The following is a 23,249-nucleotide window of genomic DNA, read 5'->3' on the forward strand; positions in this document are numbered from 1 at the left end:
TGCTCTTTCCAGGACAGGGCCATAGATCTGCCCTGGGAACATGACCTGCTCCATGCTGAGCCAGTGAAGGGTGGGAGAGGGGCCAGCCAGAGCACCATGGCATCCTATCACTAAGGATCCTTTTCTTGACTTGATGCTCATCTTGTTACCACAGCTCTTTGTTTTCTGGAGCATTGAGAAAGATGTTTCGGCTAGTTCGAGCTGATTGTTCAGATCTTCTGGGGAGATGGGGCAGAGGCATAAAACATCTCATTCCACCATCTTTATAAGGACAGGGCCACATGGTGACAAATTTGATGGTTGTTGTAGGTGGGAAATTGATACATGGACTTCATTATATTTCTCTAGTTTATACATATTTTGAAAGTCTCCTTAATAGTATGTGAAAAAATAATTAAGTTCTTATAGAAAAATATGTAGCAAACCATCTTTAGGATGGTTCATACATTTGCAAGAAAAGTAATTTACGTTGTCTTCTAATATTTCTGTAATGTATTAAGGAGAAAATACAAATAGATGAATTCTAAAAATACACACACATCCAGTGATAACTTCAATTTTTCAAATTCCTAATACATCATTCCCAAGATAGGTTTTAAAAGGTAAACATTTTAAATTCATGGTATTAGAAACACACATACGTTTCACTAGAGGTCACCTTTAAGTTTAAGAATTAATTGAAAGTAAAACTAACCTTTTATACTGAGCTTCCTGCTTTCTTAGAGCTCATCATTCTTTAAATCAACATCTTTCCCAGGTATGTTTCTATGAGGGCATCATTTATATATTCAACAAATATTGGACACCTATATTAAGCGCTAGGTCTTGTGTATATAATGATAAAAAGACACAAACTCTGTCCTCAGGAAGCTTACAAACAGGCCATTGTAACAAAATGTGCTAAAATTCTCTCTGAGTGTGTGTGTGTAAGTGTTTGCATGTAAAAACGTTTACTTTAAAGAAAATTTTAAGTGTCAGAGGTCAGTATAAGATATATTACATTTGATGATGGAAATAATTCATTTCTTATGTACTTTCTTTCTCAGTTATAAATGCTTGAAGTGCTGTACATCAGAGAATCTGGTTCAAATGTTAAATTTTATACAGGATAAAGAAATACTGGAATTGGTACAAGGAGCTATGGCTACCCCTAATATGTTGACAAGAGATAGAGAGTACTTTAAATTTCAAATCTTAAATCCTTTTCCATGAAATATCAACCTGAGAGCTTCTTACCATCCCTACCTGAAGTCACCTATTTTACCATTAATGTATCACCTCTGAAATAGCATGAAGTTCATTATCCTGTGTGGTAGAAAACAACTTTGGACAGTATCTTCATGCCCCTAAATGATTCCCCAAGTCTGTCCATTCCACAATGTATTTCTTTTGGTTGGCGTCCTAAAGACCTTCCCACAAAATAGAATACCTTCAGCATAGCACACACCTCAGCACAGTTCCATTCTATTTTCAAATTTTTCAATTATAGTGCTCATCTTATCATTTTTGTTAGGATAATAATAACAGGTGTGAATAGTTCTCTTCTGTAGTCTAAAACCAACCAGTAAAGGGTGGGCCACGGTGGCTCAGCAGGCAAGAACGCTTGCTTGCCATGCCAGAGAACCCGAGTTCAATTCCAGTGCCTGCCCATGTAAATAAATAAATGTATATATATTTATAAATATATATATTTATATATTTATATAAATATATTATAATATATAAATATTTATTTATATATAAATATATATATTTATAAATATATATATTTATAAATATATATATAAAACCAGCCAGTAAAGAAGAAAGTAGACACGGATATACCAAAATATTTCATGCTTAAAAGCAAATTTATTCAGTTCCTTTTCATGGGACCCAAAACAACAAGGTATTTACATGCTTGCTATTTCTTTTTCTAAATCAACAGTTTGGGACAACCTCTGAGGATCCATTCATCTTCATGGCGAGCTATCTTGTGATGTTCTGCTAAGTATTTTATATAGGGAGGAAAGAAACATTCTTGCTGACCTACAAATTAACCAGATCTGCCACTGCAGGGAGGAAGGCAGGAGGGAAGAGGAGGAGGAGACTTAACATCCTGTGATAGAGTATAGAGGCTACTGGCTGGAAAAGCACAACTGACACTTTATGAAGAATAATGGAAGAAAACAAATGAAAAAAGGAACAATGCAGATGAAGTCATCCTCCTTAGGATGCCATGCTAAGCAAAAAGCCTCCAAAAAATCCCCCAGGCACGAGACATTCTTCTTCACAGATAGTACCATCTCCTCAGCTTTGCTTTTGACTTCAGTAGGCATTTGCTTGCTCTTACAGATTTTCAGCTGCTCCTTGGCTTTTTTCATATTCTTCTCTACTGCCAGTCAACTTTGATGTACTATTACGGTTTGCAAGCTGAAGGAGAGAAAATCCACCTCCCACAGCTGTTGCAGCAAACTTTCCAACCTTCTGGAATATGAAACCTGTGCACCATCCAGTGACACCTCCAATTAACAGCTGGGTTGCCACACTATGCTTTTAGGCAGAGGGCCCAGATTCCTGTCCAAGCAGCTTGAGCCAACCTGGCTGCTTTTTTAGCTAATTCCACAAGGTCCAGTGACCTAAAGTTTCCCTCAAAGTTTCCTTCATTGGCTGGTGTGGGTAAGCATATGTGAGGCAGGATCCCTGATTAACAATGTCACCAGAATCACATGGAGTAGAAAAGTGAAATCTCCTAGATGGAAATCAGCAAGGGCATAAATGATAACTAATAGCACCTTGACTTGACGCAGCCATTTCAGTGAGCTCTTCTTGCAAGGACACCCTCAAAGGCTCAGTGTGGAACCTGCAACAGGGTGTGCCATTGTCACTGCTTTCAGGTTGCTTCCAGCACATGGAGTAGATTTCTGTGTTTTTAAAAACATTTTTACAGTGGTAACATCTGTCCTTTTGTATCTGGCTATTTCACTCAACTTGATGTCTCCAAGGTTCATCCCTATTTAGCATGTCTCAGAACTTCATTTTTTTATGGCTGAATATATATTCTATGTATATACCACATTTTGCACAGTGGTGTTTCTATACATCAGCAGTGAACAATTCTAAAAAGAAATCAAGAAAATAATTCCATTTACAAGGGCAATGGAAAGAACCAAATATCTAGGGATAAATTTGAACTACAAAACTACAAAAAAAATTGCTGAAAGAAATTAAAAAAGATCTAAATAAATGGCAAGATATCCCATGTTCATGGATAGGAAGATTAAATATTGTTAAGATATAAATACACAACCGGTGGTGGGTTGAATTGTGTACCCCAGTTTGGATATGTTCTTGGTCTTGGTCCCCATTCTGGTGGATGTGGACCCAATGAAAATAAGATCTCTTGAAGATGTTACTTCAGTTAAGTTGGCCCCACTGATCATGGTGGGCTTTAATCTGGATTTACTGGAGTCCTTTATGTGCAGAATGAAACTCAGACAGAGAGAGAAAAAGGCAGGGAGAGTTAGAAGCTGGAGTCAACAGAACACAGAGAAGGAAGGAGAAGATTCCACCAAGTGCATTGTCAGGTGACTGACCCAAGTATCCAAGGATCACCAGCAGCCAGCCCCAGAATGCCACAGTCTTTGGAGAGAAAGCATCATCTTGCTGAAGTCTTAAAAATAGGACTTCTTCTATCATCAAAATGGTGAATCAATATATTCCCACTGTTTAAACCAACCCATTGTATGGTATTTGTTTTAGCAGTGAGGAAACTAAAATACTACCTAAAGCGATTCTAGATTCGATGCAATCCCAATAAAAATTCCAATGCTACCTAAACAGGAATGGAAAAGCCAGTCATCAAATTCATGTAACCTGCTTTATACACAGACTTACAACCAACCCTATTGTCAGCCCCACCCACCACCCCACCCTCTTCCTGTACCTCCTGTTCCTGAGTCTGGCAGCTTCACTCCTCCAGCCACCCACAGGCTTAGGTTTCAGCTTTCTCTATACAGTGCTAATCTCTTCCCTTTTTGGCTTCCTAAATTTTGTGGACATCTCTGATCTATTGACATCCTCTTTCCCCATTTCTTTGCTTTTTAAACTTATGCCCATTTTTAGCTTTTGTTTTAGTGATGTTTCAAAGAGGAAGTAGAGATACATTTTTGCATTCAATCTGCCATATTCAACTAGAAATTCCTTCCAATTTAATTTTCATTTGAAATGTTGTTACAGTGACTCATGGAGTTTGGATTTTTTTTTCAGTTATAAAATTGTGTTTATTTTAGAAATTTGGAAAATACATACAAATATAAAGAAGACTATAAAGCTCACTCATAACTCCAGAAATAATCACCTTCAACATTTTTGCTGTATGTATATATATTCACTAAGGAAAAAAACCATTTTTTTTCTGTTTTTGTGGATTCGTGCTAGTACTTGGGTGCTGCTAATCTCATGAAGGCTTTTTGTTGTTGGGAGGTGCCTACCCAAGCCGCCCTGTGACACATAGAATATACACTCATGCTGATGTTGAAGCCTCTCACCTGGTACCTCTCACCTTCCCTAGAGTCTGCCTCCCTCTCCCCACACCCTTCCTGCCCGCTCCCCTGTGGCTGTCTTTTCACTCTGACTGGACTTCCCACTTCACTGGAGATACCCATCCTAAAGCCATTTATAAGCCAAAGCCATGGTTCTCACCTGCAGAACCCAAATGAGGGTAATAATGGAACATAGGTGTGTCTTCCACAACTCTGTCATCCCTTGGGAATGTTCTGCCTGCTTTTTTTTTTTTAAATGCCATTTGATTGAGATATATTCACATACCACATAATCATCCAAAGTAATCAGTGGTTCACGGTATCATCATTCAGTTGTGCATTCATCACCACAATCAATTTTTGAACATTTTTATCACTCCAAAAAAGCCATACATATAAGAATAAAAATAAAAATGAAAAAGAACACCCAAAACATCCCATGCCCCTTATCCCCCCTATTATTTATATATGTTTTGTTCTTATTGTTTTACTCATCTGTCCACACACTGGATAAACGTAGTGTCAGCCACAAAATTTTCACAATCACACAGTCACACTGTAAAAGCTATATAGTTATGCAATCATCTTCAAGAATCAAGGCCACTGGATGGACAGATGAATAAAAAAAGATAAAAATAAATAATAAGGGGGATAAAGGGTAAAAAATTAGGTAAATGGAAATACCATGGGTCAGTGAGAGGGAGGGGTAAGGGGTATGGGATATATGAGTTTTTTTTTCTTTTTATTTCTTTTTCTGGAGTGATGTGAATGTTGTCAAAGTGACCATGGTCACTTTACACAACTATGTGATGATATTGTGAGCGTTGATTGTATACTATGTATGGACTGTATGTATGTGAAGATTTCTCAATAAAAATAAATTTTTAAAAAAAGAAGGCTACTGGGAAACAGTTCAGAGTTTCAGGTATTTTCTTTTAGAGCCCACTAAAAACTCATAAAGGATATCTATATAAGAAGGGATATCTATCTATCTATCTACCTACCTACGGATACATGTGTATGATATATCAATAAAAAGGGATATCTGCATAAGAATAACCTCCAGAATGACCTCTTGACTCTATTTGAAATTTCTCAGCCACTGAAAATTTCCTTTTGGGCAAGAAGATTTTCTCAATCCCACAATGCTGCCCGGTTTTGAGAGGACTAGGAAGAAGTGATCAGGTATGACCTTACTGCATTCCACAGACTTCTACCTGAGCCCCTGGTCCTTACCTTGTCCTTGGCGATCCCTGATGGGGGATTTCCAGGCTCTTTGGGGAATCACTAGTGGATGGAAGGTAGGTAGTCCTATAATCGGTACAACCATAATGACCCACTACTGAGGCTCTGGCTGGGGTCAATACTTTTGCCAGATAGGAAAAATGTTCACACCAAAGATCAAAGACATGCAAATCAGAAAAACAATGAGCTGTGCCTCCCATCCCCCAATAAATTGCGTATATTTTCAAAAGAGAGTTATCAGTGAGACAGATTCATATTGCCACTGGTGGATGTAGACACTGGCAAAATGCTTTTGGAAAGTAATTCTTCAATAGTGTCAAGAAACTTAAAAATGTTCAACCTTTACATCTTACCTTATACAAAAATTAACTCAAAATGGATAAAGAACCTAAATATAAGAGCTAAAATTAAAAATTTCTTAGAAGGAAGCATGGAGGTAAATCTTCATGACTTTGTATTGTGATGGGTCTTAAATAGGACCCCCTAAGCATGAGGAACAAAAGAAAAAAAAAGATAAATTGGACTTCAAAATTTAAACTGTTGTACACCAAAGACATTACCAAGAAAGTGGAAAGACAACCTACAGGATGGGAGAAAATATTTGGAAATCATACATCTAATAAGGACTTAATATCCAGAATATACAAAGAACTCCTACAATTCAACAACAACAAAAAACCAGACAACCCAATTTAAAAATCTGCAAAGAACAGTATAAAAAGAAATGAGTTCCAATACATGCTACAGCATAAATGAATAGACACAAAAGGACAAATATTGTGTGAGTGCACTTATATGGAATATCTAGAATAAGCATATTCATAGCAGATTAGAGGTTGTCAGGGGCTAAGAGGAGGGCCAATAGGGAGTTATTGCTTAATTGGAACACAGTTCCTGTTTGGGGAGATAAAGTTTTGGTAATGAATGGGGGTAATGGTAGCACAACATCATAAACGTAATTAATGCTCCTGAATTATTCACTTAAAAATGGTTTAAATGGCAAAAGTTATGATACATATGTCATTTAAAAAATGTTCATACTATTTTACCTGGTAAATTTTAATTTTAGGACTCTAGTTTAAGGAACAAATTCTAAATATATTGGAAGCTTTCCACAATAAAATACCAATTGCAATATTATTGATAATGTCAAAAATAATAATCTAAATGCCCAACCATAGGAGAATAGTTCGATAAATCACATTCATGAAGATTTTATTACAATATTGTTAGTGAAATGAGTGAGAACAACTAAATCCAATATTTCATATACAGTATGGCAATGTCAAACCAAAATAAAGTATATACTGGAAAAGGAAGAAAACACATGAACATTTTTTTATATTTATATATTAATTTATTTTCTATACTTAATATTAGGTACATTATTGCATTTTAAAAAAATTTTTAATTAATAAAAAAATTACAAGAAACACAAACATTCCCAACACATACACTCAGCAGTTCACAATATCATCACATAGTTGCATATTCATCATCATGATCATTTCCCAGAACATTAGCATCAATTCAGAAAAAGAAATAAAAATACAACAGAAAAATATAACAAACAGAGAAAAAAAAATTTTACATGCCACACCTCTTACTGATCCCTTTCATTGATCACTAGCATTTCAAATTAAATCTATTTTAACATTTGTTCCCCCTATTATTTATTTTTATTCCATATGTTCCTCTCATCTGTTGACAAGGTAGATTAAGGGAGCATCAGACACAAGGTTTTCACAATCACACAGTCGCATTGTGAAAGCTATATCATTATACAATCATCTTCAAGAAACATGGCTACTGAACACAGCTCCACACTTCCAGGCAGTTCCCTCCAGCCTCTCCATTACATCTTGGATAACAAGGTGATATCTACTTAATGCGTAAGAATAACCTCCAGGATAACCTCTCGACTCTGTCTGGAATCTCTCAGCCATTGACACTATGTCTCATTTCACTCTTCCCCCTTTTGGTTGAGAAGGTTTTCTCAATCCCTTGATGCTGGGTCTCAGCTCATTCTAGAGTTTTCCTCAATCCCTTGATGCTGAATCTCAGCTCATTCTGGGATTTCTGCACATGAACATTTTTTGATACTAGATGTCTTTGGATGGAAGGACAGAGATGATTTTATTTTGTTTCTGCCTACTTTTCTGTATTTTACAAATGGTCTGTTATCCAGTATTGCTTTTATACTTGGAAAAGCAACAATAAACCTACTTTTTAAAATTATTTTTATAAACCTACTTTTTTAAGGAAAAAAAAAAATAAGGTAGGGTGGGTCACGGTGGATCAGCAGGCAGAGTTCCAGTGTGCCATGCCGGAGATCTGTTCGATTCCCGGTGCCTGGCCATGAAAAAAAAAGCAGTTGTGCCTTATGTTAGTCCATGCTGTTTGCTCAGATCCCAAGTTAGTTTTAGAAATGGAATTAATCTGAGCTCAATCCATTTCTTTTCCAGATGAGGAAACTGAGGTTTAAAAAAGGGAAATGACTTTGTCCCAATCCTGCTCCGTGGCCTCTTGTTCTCCCTTCTCTGCCCTGCTTCTGAGAAATGAGTTGTGGTATGGAACCCACCATGCATTTAAGAACCTCCCAGTGAATTAAAAAAATTGAGACCAAGCAGCTGTCCCAGGGAGTATTCCACATTCTTGTGGACAGTGTGGAGTTGGAGTTGGGAAGATGCTAAGTGTGTCAGCCAGCGTCCTCCAGAGAAACAGAGCCAGTAGGAGATTCTGTGTACATATATATTTAATTTTGCTTTATAGGGCAAAATTGAATATTTGTAATTGAATATTTGAATTGTAATTGAATATTTCACCTGTTGCAATAAAAATGTACTACTATTGTAATTTGAAAATTATCAAACAAAGTTTTAACTGGTTATTTCCTTATTTAAGGAGTTGTAGGTTTATAGAAAGATCACGCAGAAAATAGTTTCCATATACCTGCTCCTATTTTTCTTTAAGTTTTAACAATGTACTTTTTAAAAAACTTTTTTATTGTATATTATAACCTATATACAAAGCAAAGAAAGAAAAAAGCAATAGTTTTCAAGCTCTCTTCAACAAGTAGTTACAGGACAGATCCAAGAGTTTGTCATGGGCTACCATACCATCCTCTCAGATTTTTCCTTCTAGCTGCTCCAGAATATAGGAGGCTAGAATGACTAAATACTTTATCATCACAATCAACTTTTTTCCTTTTTTGTGAAAAATAACATAAATAAATAAATTTCACAGCATAGCACAACAATTAGTTGTAGAACAGATTTCAGAGTTTGGTATGGGTTACAATTCCACAATTTTAGGTTTTACTTCTAGCTGCTCTAAGATACTGGAGGCTAAAAGAAATACTCAGCACTCATTCTCATTTGTTAAGTTCGACCTCTGTATTAACTCCACCATCACCTCTGATATTTCTCTCACTCTTAAAGGGTATTAGGGCTATGCCCATTCTAACTTTTTCATGTTGGAAGGGCCAATAATATGCAATAGGGGGATGGAACTAATTGATGTTCTGGAGAGGCTGGCCCCTCTGGGTTTCAGGACTTATCTTGTCCAGGGGCCCATCTGGAGGTTGTAGGTTTCTGGGAAGTTACCCTAGTGCATGTAATCTTTGTAGAATTGTATATAATGCCCTAGGTGTTCTTTAGGATTGGCAGGAATGGTTTTGGTTGGGGTTTGACAAGTTATGATAGGTAGCAGTGTCTAAATGAAGGATGTGTAAGAGTCACTTCCAGCCACTTGACTCTATTTGAACTCTCTCAGCCACTGATTGGTTACACTTCTTTCCCCCCTTTTTGATCAGGATGGCATTGTTGATCCCACAGTGGCAGGGCCAGGCTCATCCCTGGGGGTCTTCTCTCACACCACCAGGGAGACTCATGCCTGGATGTTATGTCCCATGTAGTGGGGATAGCAATTGTTTCACTTGCAGAGTTAGGCTTAGAGAGAGAAAGGCAACATCTGAGCAACAAAAGAGGTCTTCTGGAGGTAACTCTCAGGCATACCTTTATTCTAAGCTATGCCTCTTTGCTATATACATAAGCTTCACAAGAGCAAGCCTCAAGATCAAGGGTTTGGCCTATTTATTTGGGTGTCTCTAATGTTTAACACAGTATCAGGGGTTTAATAGTTCCATATTTTTTCTCCCATCCCTCAAAGGACTTTTCCTATACTTTTTTTAAATTTTCTGCTTAATATACTCAGGGATGTATCTGTTTATCTCATCGTGGTTTTGATTTACCTTTCCTTAATGGCTAATGATGTTGAGTATCTTTTTTTTTTTCTGCGCACAAATAACATATTTTTAATAAAATATACCACTCTATTAACATGAGCTAAACCATAAAAAAAAAGATATTAGGTAGTATCATTAAAATTAGTGTTTGATTTAATAAAATGTGTTAATGAAAAACATTTTTTTTTTGCAGGCTGTATGGTGGGGGTCACATTTCATTCTTCTTCCATGTGATTATCCCCTTATTGCAGCACCATTTGTCGAATTTTGTTTGTTTTTTCTTTCTATAGTTTTGCTTGTTTTTATTGTGTGTGTGTGTGTATGGGGGGGGATGGGCTAGGAATTGAAACTGGGTCTCCCACATGGCAGGCAAGAATTCTACCACTCAACAACACTTGCATCCCCTTTGAATATCTTTTCATGTGCTTTTTGATCATTTGTACATCTTCTTTGGAAAAATGTCTGTTCAAATCTTTTGCCCATTTTTAAATTAAGTTGTCTTTTTGTTCTTGGGTTGTAGGGTTTTGGGTTTTTTTAATTATAAATTCTGGATATTAAAACTTTATCAAATTGTAACCCATACCAAACTCTGAAATCTGTTCTACAACTATTTGTTGTGCTGTGGTTTGAAATTTATTGCTTTTTGTACATACGCTATTTATCACAAAAAGAAAAAAATGTCACTTGTAATGATAAAAATATATTTATTCTTTCTAGCATCCTATATTCTGTAGCAGCTAGAAAGAAAAACCTGAGATGATGGCACGGTAGCCCCCAACAAACTCTAGGATCTGTCCTGTAACTACTTGTTGAAGAGTGCTCTGAAAATTACTGCTTTATTCTTTCTTTGCTTTGTATATATATTATATTATACAATACAAAAAGTTAAAAAAAAATCTTTTCAGATATGTGGTTTCCAAATATTTTTTCCCATTCCTTAGGTTGTATTTTTGCTTTCACAATGAAATCTTTATTTTTTCTATTTTTTATTTAAATGCAATTTCATTGAGATATATTATACATTCATGTACCATTTAAGCATCCAAATTGTACAATCAGTAGTTCACAGTATCACCATATAGCTGTGCGTTGATCATCACAATACATTTTTGAATATTTTCATTATTCCCCCCAAATAAAAATAAGAATAAAAGTACAAAAGAACACCTCATACATCCCATTCCCATCTCCCCCATTATTTGTTTAATTTTGTTTTTTTTTCCTGACTCATCTCTCCATACACTGAATAAAGGGAGTGTCAGTCACAAGGTTTTAACAATCACACAGTCACACCATAAAAGCTCTATAGTTATTCAATCATCTTCAAGAATCTAAGCTATTGGATTACAGTTCAACAGTTTCAGATATTTCCCTCCAGCTACTCCCATACACCAAAAACTGGAAAGGGATACCTATTTACTGCATAAGAATAACCTCCAGAATGACCTCTCAACTCTATCTGAAGATAATCTCTCAGCCACTGAAACTTTGTTTCAGTTTTCTTCCCCTTTTTTGGTCAAGAAGGCTTTCTCAATTCCATGATACCAGGGCCAGGCTCGTCCTCGAGAGTCATGTCCCACATTGCCAGGGAAATTTACACCCTTGAAGTCATGTCTCTCTTAGAGGGGGAGGGCAGTGAGTTCACCTGCCGAGTTGGCTTAGAAAGAGAGGACACATCTGAGCATCAAAAGAGGTTCTCTGGGGGTGACTCTTAGACAAAATCATAAGTAGGCTTAGCTTTTCTTTTGCAGGAATAAGTTTCATAGAGTCAAGCCCCAAGATCGAAGGCCTGGACCATGATTAAGTCTTTTGATGCATAAAAGTTTTTGATTTTGATGAAGCTTCTTTTAGTTTGCTAATGCTACCAGAATGCAATATGCTAGAAATGTAATGGCTTTTAGAAAGGGGATTTATTGTTACGAGTTTACAGGTCTAAGGCCATAAAAATGTCCTAACTAAGGTATCCAGGGAAAGATATCTTGACTCCAAAGAAAAGCTGATGCTTGTCACCTGGAAGGCACGTGGCTGGTGTCTGAGGTTCTTGCTCCTGGTTTGTTGCTTCTAGCTTCTGATTCTTGTGGCTCCCTCAAGGGATCTTTGGGTCCTCACTTAAGCTTTCTGGAACAAAACTCTGGGTTCTGACTTGTTTAGCTTCTCATGGGAAGGCACATGGCAACATCTCCTGGGCTCTGGTTCCTGTCTGGTTTCTGTTGGCTCTCTTAGCTCCTGGCATCCTGGGGCTTCTGCACTACAAATGTTTGCTTCTATGTCAGCTCTGAAGCAACTCCGCTTTTCAAAAATGTCTCCCTTCTTAAAAGAATCCAGTAAACTAATCAAGATGCACCTTAAATGGGCAGGGTCACATCTCCATCTAATAACAATTGGGTGTGTCACATCTCTATGGAAACAATCTGATAAAAATTTCCACCCTAAACAATAGGTTCATCCCCACAAAATTGGATTAGGAAAAAGAACGTGGCTCTTTGGGGGTACACAACAATTTCAAACCAGCACAAAGCCCCATTGATCTTTTTCTTTCATTGCTTGTGCTTTTTGTTTAAAGTCTAAGAAACAATTGCCCAACATAAGGTCCTGAGGATGCTTCCCTACATTTTCTTCTAGGAGTTTTATAGTGTTGGTTCTTATATATAGGTCTTTGATCTGTTTTGAGTTTATTTTTGTATATGGTATGAGGTAGGGTTCCACCTCCATTCTTTTGCATTTGGAAATACAGTTTTTCCAGCACTATTTGTTGAAGAGGCTATTCTTCCCCAATTGGATGGACTTGGCACCCTTGTCAAAAAATCAATTGACTGTAGATGTGAGGGTCTATTTCTGAACTCTCAGTTTGATTCCATTGGTCTAAAAATCAGGCCTTGTGCCAGTACTGTGTTTGTTTTGACTGCTTATAGCTCTATAGTAAGCTTTAAAATCAGGAAGTGTGAGTCCTCCAACTACTTTTTAAAGATGTTTTTGGTATTCAGGGCCCCTTACTCTTCCAAATAAATGTGATGATTGGCTTTTCCATTTTTGCAAAGAAGGCTGCTGAAATTTTGACTGGTATTGCATTGACTCTGTAAATGCTTTGGGTAGAATTAACATGTCAACAATATTTAGTCTTCCAATACATGAACATGGAATAGCTTTCCATTTATTTAGATCTTCTTTGATTTTTTTTTAGCGATGCTTTGTAGTTCTCCATGTCTATGTCCTTTACATCCTTGGTTAAATTTATTCCTAGATATTTGATTCTGTTATTATTATGAATGGAATTTTTTTCTTAATTTCCTTTTCAGATTGTTCATTGCTAGCATATAGAAATACCACTGATTTTTGCATCTTATTCTTATATCCTGCCACATTGCAGAATTCATTCTTTAGCTCTAGAAGCTTTGTTGTGGATCTTTAAGGATTTTGTATGTATAGGGTCATGTCATGTGCAAATAGGGAAAGTTTCACTGTTTTTCTTTCTGATTTGATGACTTTTATTTCTTTTTCTGACTAATTACTCTGGCTATAACTTCCAGCAAACTGTTGAATAACAGTGGTGATGGGGGGCATCCTTGCCTTGTTCTTGATTGAAGAGGGGAAGTTTTTAGACTTTTACCACTGAACCTGATGTTAGCTTTGGGGTTTTCACATATACTTTTTATCATGTTCAGGAAATTTCCTTACTCCTAATTTTCTAAGTATTTTTATCAAAAAGCAGTGCTGGATTTTTGCCAAATGCCTTTTCTGCAATACATGAGATGATTATGTGTTTTCTACCTTCATTCTATTAATGTGGTATATTACATTAATTGATTTTCTTATGTTGAACCACCCTTGAATGCTGGGATAAATCCCATTTGATCATGGTGAATCCTTCTTTTATTATGCATTGGATTTGGTTTGTTAGCATTTTGTTGAATACTTTTGCATCTATATTCATGAGAGATCTTGCTCCAACTATCTTTTCTTGTGATATATTTTTCTGGATTTGGTATCAGGGGATGCTGGCTTCATAGAATGGGTTGGGAAAAATTTCCTCTTATTCAAATTTTTTTTTTGAAGAGTTTGAGCAGGATTGGTGTTGGTTCTTTTTGGAATGTTTGGTAAAATTCACCAGTGAAGCCATTTGGTCCTGGACTTTTCTTTGTTAGGTGGTTTTTGATTACTGATTCAATCTTTTTACTTATTGGTCTGTTAAAATCTTCTATTTCTTCTAGAGTCATGTAAGTAGTTTACGTGTTTCTAGGAATTTGTTCATTTCATCTAGGTTATCTGATTTGTTGATGTAAAGTTGTTCGTAGTATCCTTTATAATCCTTTTTATTTCTCTGAAGTCACAAGTCATGTACCTTCTTTCATTTCTGATTTTAGTTATTTGCATCCTCTTTTTTTTAAAGTCTATCTATGAGTGTGTTGATTTTATTCATCTTTTCAAAGAACTAACTTTTGGTTTTATTGATTCTCTCTAGTGTTCAAATAAAAATTTAAAATAAACAGGAAGCATTCTTTAAGGAAATTAGCCTAAACATAAAGCAAAGCTAAAAACTACCACCAACCAAACACCCTTCCAGTTCCACTCTTCTGAGGTAACCACATCTAACAACCTGGATTTATCCCCTTTCTTCTTTTTCTTTTGCATACATGTCCATCCAGGTTCAGGCCTTTAAACAGAGTTATAGTGGTCTTGCTTGCTAGTTTGTTTTTTCTGAAAAGGATCATACTGTCAGTAGATCATACTGTGAGTGGGGGTATAAGCTGCACCTGCATCACTCCTCTGAAACTGCTCTTATCCAGATCACCTATGATCCCCACATTATAATCCAATGCCTAGTCCTCAGTCTTCACTTTACTTGACCTATCAGCAGCAATTGACATTCAACTTTCTCTCCTTTAAATACTTTGTTCATTTAAATTTTAGAACACCACACCAAAGTTTTTTTTTTTTTTTAATTTTGGAAAATTGCTTTATGACATATATTTTGTAAAGTATGCACTACTAAGTGTACAGTTCAATGACTTCTTACACATGTATATACCTATGAAATCATCCACCCGATCAAGGCATAGAACATGTTCAGCACTGCCCAAGGCTATGCTGTGTTCCACCTTGGTCATTAACTTTCCCAAAGGTAACAGACATTTTGATCTCTGTCTGCATTGATTTGTTTTGCACTTCTTATAAATGGAATCATGTAGTAATTCATCTTTTGTGTCTGGCTTCTTTTGCTCAACATGATGTCTATGAGTGTGATAGTTAGGTTCAGGTGTCAACTTGGCCAAATGATTATGTCCAGTTATCTGGTCAGACAAGCACTGACCTGACCATCGCTGCAAGGATATTTCATGGATGGTTGATAAACTGGAAGTCTGGTGTAATATTATTATCATCATTATTATTTTTAAATATTTTTATTGAGAAATCTTCACACATACATTCCAAACATGGTGTATAATCAGTGGCTTACAATATCATCACAGACTTGAGTATTCATCACTATGATCATTTTTTAGAACATTTGCAACATTCCAGAAAAAGAAATAAAAAGAAAAAACTCATACATCCCATATCCCTTACTCCTTCCTTTTATTGATCACCTTTGTCCCCCTACTATTTATTTTTTTATAAATTTTTTTTACCTCATCTCTGTCCATACCTTGGATAAAAGGAGCATGATACACAAGGTTTTCACAGTCACACAGTCACATTGTAAATGTTATATCTTTATACAATTGTCTTCAAGAATCAAGGCTTACTGGAACACAGCTCAACAGTTACAGCTTTCCCTCCAAGGCTGGTGTATTAAATCATCAGTCAATTGGTTGCATCTGTGGCTGATTACATCTGCGGTAAACTAAGATGTGCCTACCACAAAGAGATAATCCAATCAGTTGAGGGCTTTTAAGGAAGAAGAGGACTCTTCCACTGCTTCTTCAGCCAGCGAGCCCTTCTTGTGGAGTTTATCCAAACCCTTTATCATCAGAGCCACCAGCTTCACAGACTGCCCTATGGATTTTGGACTCTTCCATTTCAATAGCTGCAAGAGACAACTTTATAAATCTCATATTTACAGATCTCTCCTGTTGGTTCTGTTTCTCTAGAGAAAGCTAACACACATGTATATAATAAAAATTTAGCTTTCAGTAAATATAGCCGGTTTCCAAAGTGGGTGGATTTTCTCCTCCCTCCTTGGCTTTTCCCTCTCAGCCTCCTTTACTGTTCACTATTCATCTCCCTAACCTCTAAATGCTGTGTGTTTAGAGCTCAGTCCTTGAGCTGTTTTCAAGATAAACAGTTCTTAAACTATTTGTACTCACTCTCTTGGTCAATTCATTCAGTCTTAGGGCTTTCAATACCAATTGTACATTATCCACTAAATTTGCATTTCAAGCTCAGACTTCTCACTTGAACTCAGACTCATAAATTCAACTGCTTACTTGACATCTCCACTTGGGTAACTTATAGACATCTCAAACTCAATCTAGAACTAAGCACATTTCTCTCATCAAATTTGGTCCTTCCCTCTTCTTTCCCTTTCTGGCTAATGACAACTGTTTTCCAATTGCTCTGGCCAAAATCCCTGGCATTATCCTTCTTTTTCTCATGTTCTATAGCTGATTCACCAGCAAATCTTATTGCTTCTACCTTCAAAATACATCCAAAACTTGACCACTTCTCACCCAGCCATCTCTAGTCTGGATTATTACAACCACCCCACCTACCTTCTCTAACCCTTCCTACACCCTATTGTCAGCACAGAAAACAGAGTGACTCTGTTAAAGTGTAAGTGATACCATATGACATCTTGTTTCAAAACCCTCCAATAACTTCCTATTCCGCTTGGAGTAAAAACCAGAGTTCTTACTTTAGCTTAAAGATCTCCAGGTGATCTGGTCCCTTCCTACCTCTCTGACTCCACCTCCTACTACTGTTCCCTCATTCATTCCACGCTAACCACACTATTTCTGTGGTTATGTCTCCTATCTCATTCCTATTCTTGTTTATTTTTGCATGTGCACTTTCTCTCTCTATTTGGGCTTGTAAGAAGTTAAATTATTTTTTAAATTTTTCTTTAGTCTTCTCAAAACACTGGCTTCGGATTTATTGATTTTTTTCTAGATTTTTTTTTGGTTTTTCATTTCATTAGTCTGTTTTATATTTATGAATTCTCTTGTTTCTTTTGGTTTACTTCTGTTTTCTTAACATGAGAATTAAATTATTTTATTTGTGATCTTTCTCCTTTGTTGTCTTCTTTAGCAATGAAATAATTTTTGAGCCATATATATGTATATGGCTATATATATATATACACAAGCCCAAATAGAGAGAGAAAGTGCACATGTAAAAATAAAAAAGAACAGGAATGAGACAGGAGACATAACCACAGAAATAGTGTGGTTAGTGTGGAATGAATGAGGGAATAGTAGTAGGAGATGGGGTCAGAGAGGTAGGCAGGGTACTTTGTAACAAGTAGTTATACAACAGATTTTAAAGTTTGATATGGTTACAGTTCCACAATTTTTTGTTATTTCTTCAATTTAATAAGCTCTCCTTGTATTTCTAATAGCTTCTGATTCTATATTCAGCTTCTAAGCTGTTTGGTGCATACAGATTTATAACTATTATATCATCTTTATTCACTGTGCCTTTTATCATTATATAATATGTCTGTATTTAGTGTGGTACCTTTTATGTTAATTTTTGCTACTTCTGCTTTGTTTGTAATTGCCTTGTTTCACTTTGTCTATCCTTTTAATTTCAACCCTTACTTATCATTTTGTTTTACCTACATTTCTTATTAGCATAGAGTTAGGTTCATTTTTTTAAATTCAGTTTGACACTCTGTCTTTAATAAAGACACTTTGTTTTTATTTTTCAGATTTGATTAAATTGCTATTTATTACCTTTGTTCCCCTGTTAAGGTAAATTCTAGTGTATGTTTAAAAATTTCCTATTGCTCATCAATATCTACATTTTTCTCTACTGCTATATAATAACCAAATAAATATTTTCACGTCTGAGATTCACCTTCCCCTATGGTTTCCTCTATTCTACAGAAACTTGTTTAAGTCAGTGTTTTTCAAACAGTGGGTCTCAACCCATTAATCTGTTGAGAGATAAATTTAGTGGGTCAAGGTCACCATTAAAAGAAAAAAAATTATTTTAGGGAATATTAGTGAACGTAAAACATAGTAAGAAATCTCATTTCAAAAAACTAGCTTATGTTATAGGTGAGGTGTGGGCATGTGCACGCACTTGTGTTCTGGGAAAAAATAAAATGTATTAAAGTGGGGCACAGTCAACAAAAGTTTGAAATCCATTTGTTTTAAATGCACTTGTGTCACCTATAAAGACAGAAAGGATCAAACAGTGAGGTCTCTCTGTTCAGTGCAACTCATGAGCATGGAATTTCTTTTTTTTTTTAAGTTGATTTTCACTTTAGAAATCAGAGAGCTAAATTCTGAGTAATTTAGAGCAGTAATTCTCATACTTGGGTATTCATAAGAACCACATGGCGAGCTTGTTTAATCAGATTCCTGGCCCCGCCTCAGTTTCTGATTCAGTAGGCTTGGGTGGGGCCTGAAAATTTGCATTCCCAACAAGTTCCCAAGTGATGCTGATACTGATGTGGCTGGTCCTGGAATCCCACCTTGAGAATTGCTGATTTAGAGGCAGGAAAGTTTTGATGGAGGGCATGAAGAAAGGCTGGAGGTCAAGATTGGAGTTTGGATATGACTTGCCTAAATAATAGAGGGCTCTGGTCAGCCGAGGGCCAAAACCAGGCCACCCAGGCCTATCAGGTTTGGGGAGAAGAAAGAGAATATAAACTATTAATGGGGTCAGCTCCTCTACCACAGCAGCTACTGGGGCTTGTCAACAGCCAGGCCTTAGGCTACCTGGGGAGGAAAGAGATGTACCAGCAAGTGAATGCTACTGGCCATTGGTTCGTGACAAGATGGAGGTAAAATCTGTCAGCAAGGTTTTACTTTGACTAAGACCCTCCCCCTCAAAGCCCTGATGATATTCTGCTAGGGGTACTGAAGTGAAGGGGGAGGTCTTGTAAAGGAAACTTGTTTTCTTAGGTTATTTATTGTTTTTGTTAAGATAAAACTCACAAACCATAAAATTCACCATTTTAAATCATTCAACTAAGTTATTTTTAGTATATTCACAAGGTTGTGCAACCATCACCATGAATTCAGAATATTTAAATTACCCCAGAAGAAACCCAGTATCCCTTAGCAATCCCCCCAAAGAAACCCAGTATCCATTAGCAGTCACACCACAAAGAAACCCAGTATCCATTAGCAGTCATCCCCACCCCCTATTCATCAGCTCCTGGCTACCACTAATATTTACTTTCTGTCTCTAAAATTTACCTATTCTGGACATTTCATATAAATAGAATCATACTATATATGGTTCTTTTGTGACTAGCTTCTTTTGGTCAGCATACAAGTTTCAGTTATGTTGTAGCATGTATAAGTACTTTATTTCCTTTTATGGCTGAATAATACTCCATTGTATAGATATACCACATTTTGTTTATCCGTTCATCTGTTGATGGGCATTTGGGTTGTTTCCACTTTTTGGCTATTATGAATAATATGTATATGAAATTTATATACAAGATTTTGCATGGACATATGTCTTTAATTCTCCTTGGCTTATAACTAGGAACTGCTGGATTATATAGTAACTCTTTAACATTTTGATGAATTGCCAAATTGTTTTTCAAAACATCTGCACCACTTGAAATTCCCATTAGCAATGTATAAGGGTCCCAATTTATCCACAACCTCACTGTGCCAGTTTGAATCTGTTGTATACTCCAGAAAAGCCATGTCCTGTAATCCTCATTCAATATTGCTGGGTAGGATCTTTTTGATTATTTCCATGTACGTGTGACTCACCCAATTGTCGGTGGTAACTTTTGATTAGATGATTCCCATGGAGATGTCTCCCCACCCGTTCAAAGTGGGGTTGCTTACTGGAGCCCTTTAAGAGGGAACCATTTTGAAAAAAAGCTTCAGAGCCACCAGAGCCACCCGAACTGACAGAGCCAACAGAACAGAGAGAGCCCTGGGGAAGCCATTGAAGAATCCTGGAGAGAAGCCAGCAGACATTGCAATGTGCATTTCCAGCTGAGAGAGAAACCGTGAATACCATTGGCCTTCTTGAACCAAAGTATATTTCTCTGGATGCCTTAACTTGGACATTTTCACAGGCTTAGAACTATAAACTTAATAAATTCCCCTTCTTAAAAGCCATTCCATTTCTGGTATATCGCATTTCCCAGAATAAGAACACTTGCCAACACTTGTTTTTATCCAGTTTTTTTTTTATAACCATTCCATTGGGTGTGATATGGCATCTTGTGGTTTTGATTTGTATTTCCCTAAAGACTTATAATCTTGAACATCTTTTCATGTGTTTATTGACCATTTGTATATCTTCTTTAGAGAACGGTCTATTCAAATTTTAAATTTGCCCAATTTAAAATGGTTTATTGTCCCTTTGTTGTTCAGTTGTAGGAGTTCTTTATATATTGTGGATACTAGATTCTTATCAGATATATGATTCAAAATTATTTTCTCTCCTTCTCTGGGTTGTCTTCTTACTTTGATAGTATCATTAGACGCACAAAAAGATTTTAATTTTGATGAAGTTCAATTTGTCTATTTTTTCTTTTGTGGCCTTGTGCTTTTGGTGTTATATCTAAGAAACTTTTGTCTAGTCCAAGGTTACAAAGCTTTACCCCTATGTTTTTTTCTAAGAATTTTACGGTCTTACATTTAGGTCCTTGGCCGTTTTGAATCCATTTTTGCATGCGGTATGAGAAAGGGGTCCAAATTCATTCTTTTGTCCCAGAATCCTTTGTCAAAGAACTCTTTTCCCCTTTGAATGTCTAGGCACCCTTCTTGAAAACCAATTGACCATAGATGTATGGATTTATTTCTGGACTCTTAATTATATTCCATTGATCTATCTGTACTTATGCCTGAACCACATTGTGTTGGTTACTATAGATTTTTTTTTATACTGTATGGTGGGGGTCACATTTCATTCCTTTTCCATGTGAGTATCCCATTATTACAGCACCATTTGCTGATTTTTTTTTTTTTTTGGAAGTGCATGGGTCAGGACTCGAACCCAGGTCTTCAGCATGCTGGGTGAAAATTTTACCACTGAACTATCCTTGCACCTCCTGGTTACTATTGTTTTGTATTTAGTTTCTTTCTTTTTTTTCCATGGGCAGGCACCAGAAAATGAACCTGGGTCTCCAGCATGGTAGGAGAGAACTCTGCCACTGAGCCATGGTTGCCCTGTATTTAGTTTTGAAATCAGGAAATGTGGGTCCTCCAACTTTATTCTTCATTTTTCAAGACTGTTTTGGCTCTTCTTGTTCTTTGCATTTCCATATGAATTTTAGATGGGCTTGTCAATTTCTGCAAAGAAGCCACCTGGGATTTTTATAGGGATTGCAATGAATCTGTAGATCAATTTGGAGAATATAGTCATCTTAACAATATTAAGTCTTTGATCCAATAACAGATGTCTTTACATTTATTTTCATATTTTTAAATTTTTTTCAACAATGCTCAGTGTACAAGTCTTCACTTCCTTTGTTAAATCTATTTCTAAATATTTTATTCTGTTTGGTGGTATTGTAAATGGAATTGTTTTCTAAATTTCATTTTTGGAGCAAGTATCTGTTTACTTCGCTAAGAGCAACTGGAATCCTCTCTGCCAGTTGCTGCTGTTTCATTTAGTGACACTGAGTGACCACAGAGGCCCTCTGTGGGAAGGCATCCAAGGCCAGATCTCTCATGGGAACACATGTGAGTACTCTGAAAGCACCTGTGTATCTCCACAGGGCACAGTTCCCTGATATAGGAGACTGATCTCCAATTCCAGCATTCCCGGCTCCCCACTCAGCTAATGCTGTAATAACACTCCCATAGGCTCTTTCTGGGTTGTACCCTGCAGGATGCATCTTCTGGAGTAGAATTCAAGAAAAATAGCTCAAATCCAGCTATGTTCTATTTCTATCTATATCTATCCTTATGCCCAAGGCAGGGCTTACCTTCCAAATATTAAGGCATGCTATAAAAGCTCTGGTAATTAAGATGAGCATAAGGATGGAAGAATAACCTAATGGAACAGGACACAGTATCCAGAAATAAACCCATTCATAGGGAACTTAATATATGACAAAAGTGGCATTATACACCTGTGGGGAAAGGATGTAATTTTCAATAAAAGGTTTTAGGACAATTGGTTGTCAGTTTGGAAAAAAAACAAAGTTGGTTTTCTACCTCATATCATATACAAAAATAAACTCCAGATGTATAAAAGACTTAAGGATTATAGAAAGCAAAACTTAAAAAAAAGAGAGGAAAATATAGAAGAATATATTTTTGACCTTGGAGCAGGAAATTTTCAAAAGAGGAAACAATAAGCATAAATCAGAAAAGAAAAGAGTGATGTCTGATTACATTAAAGCTAAATATATGTCTTTATGAAAAGAAACCATTTAAAAAAGTGAAAAGCCAAGTTCCAGGCTGGGAGAGATACTGGCAATGTATAAGACTGATGAAAGATTTGTATTCAGACTATAGAAAAGTTTCTAAACATCAGTAATAAAAAGACAAATGATCAAACTGAAAAGTGGCCAGCGCAGATGTTGATCTAAACTACCAGTGAATACATGGAAAGATACTCAGCCCCACAAGAAATCAGGGCAAAATAAATTTTAAAAAATATAGAAAAAAAAACCCATAAAGCAAAACCACTTTATACTCATCAGACGAGTAAAAAATTCTAAAAGCCTGAAAATATGCAGTGATCACATGGTATACTCTCATATTCTGCTGGTTATTTCTGGATCATTCTTTGTCAAGTTGAAGATATGCACACCCTAAGACTTTGGAATTATCACTAGAGAAACTCTTGTATACATGTATCAGGAGAGGGTTTTATAAAAATGTTTATAGCAGCAAACAAAACAAAGCAAAAAACTTGGCAACTAAGATGTCTAATCAAGAGGTGAGATCAATGTTAGAACACTCATATAGTGATGCTATAGAGTAGTTAAAATTAATGAACTGGAGCTACATATATCAACAGAACAAATGTCAGAAATGTAGTATTGAGCACACACACACAAATGCAAGTTCCAGAAGATACATATCATACGATAGTATTTATATAAAATGTAAAATATGAAAGCAATTCTGTATATT

General features: G+C 36.2%; 1 long non-coding RNA gene across 1 annotated transcript in view; it reads right to left on the reverse strand.

Annotated features, from left to right (window-relative positions):
• Positions 1–1,859: 1,859 nt before the first annotated feature.
• Positions 1,860–23,249, reverse strand: part of LOC143677496 (uncharacterized) — a 47,593-nt gene continuing 26,203 nt past the window's right edge. The window contains exon 3 of the long non-coding RNA XR_013172630.1: positions 1,860–3,098. This is a non-coding gene — a long non-coding RNA (uncharacterized LOC143677496). The remainder of the gene's footprint in view (positions 3,099–23,249) is intronic.

Source organism: Tamandua tetradactyla, chromosome 3, assembly GCF_023851605.1.
Source record: "Tamandua tetradactyla isolate mTamTet1 chromosome 3, mTamTet1.pri, whole genome shotgun sequence".
NCBI lineage: Eukaryota > Metazoa > Chordata > Mammalia > Pilosa > Myrmecophagidae > Tamandua > Tamandua tetradactyla.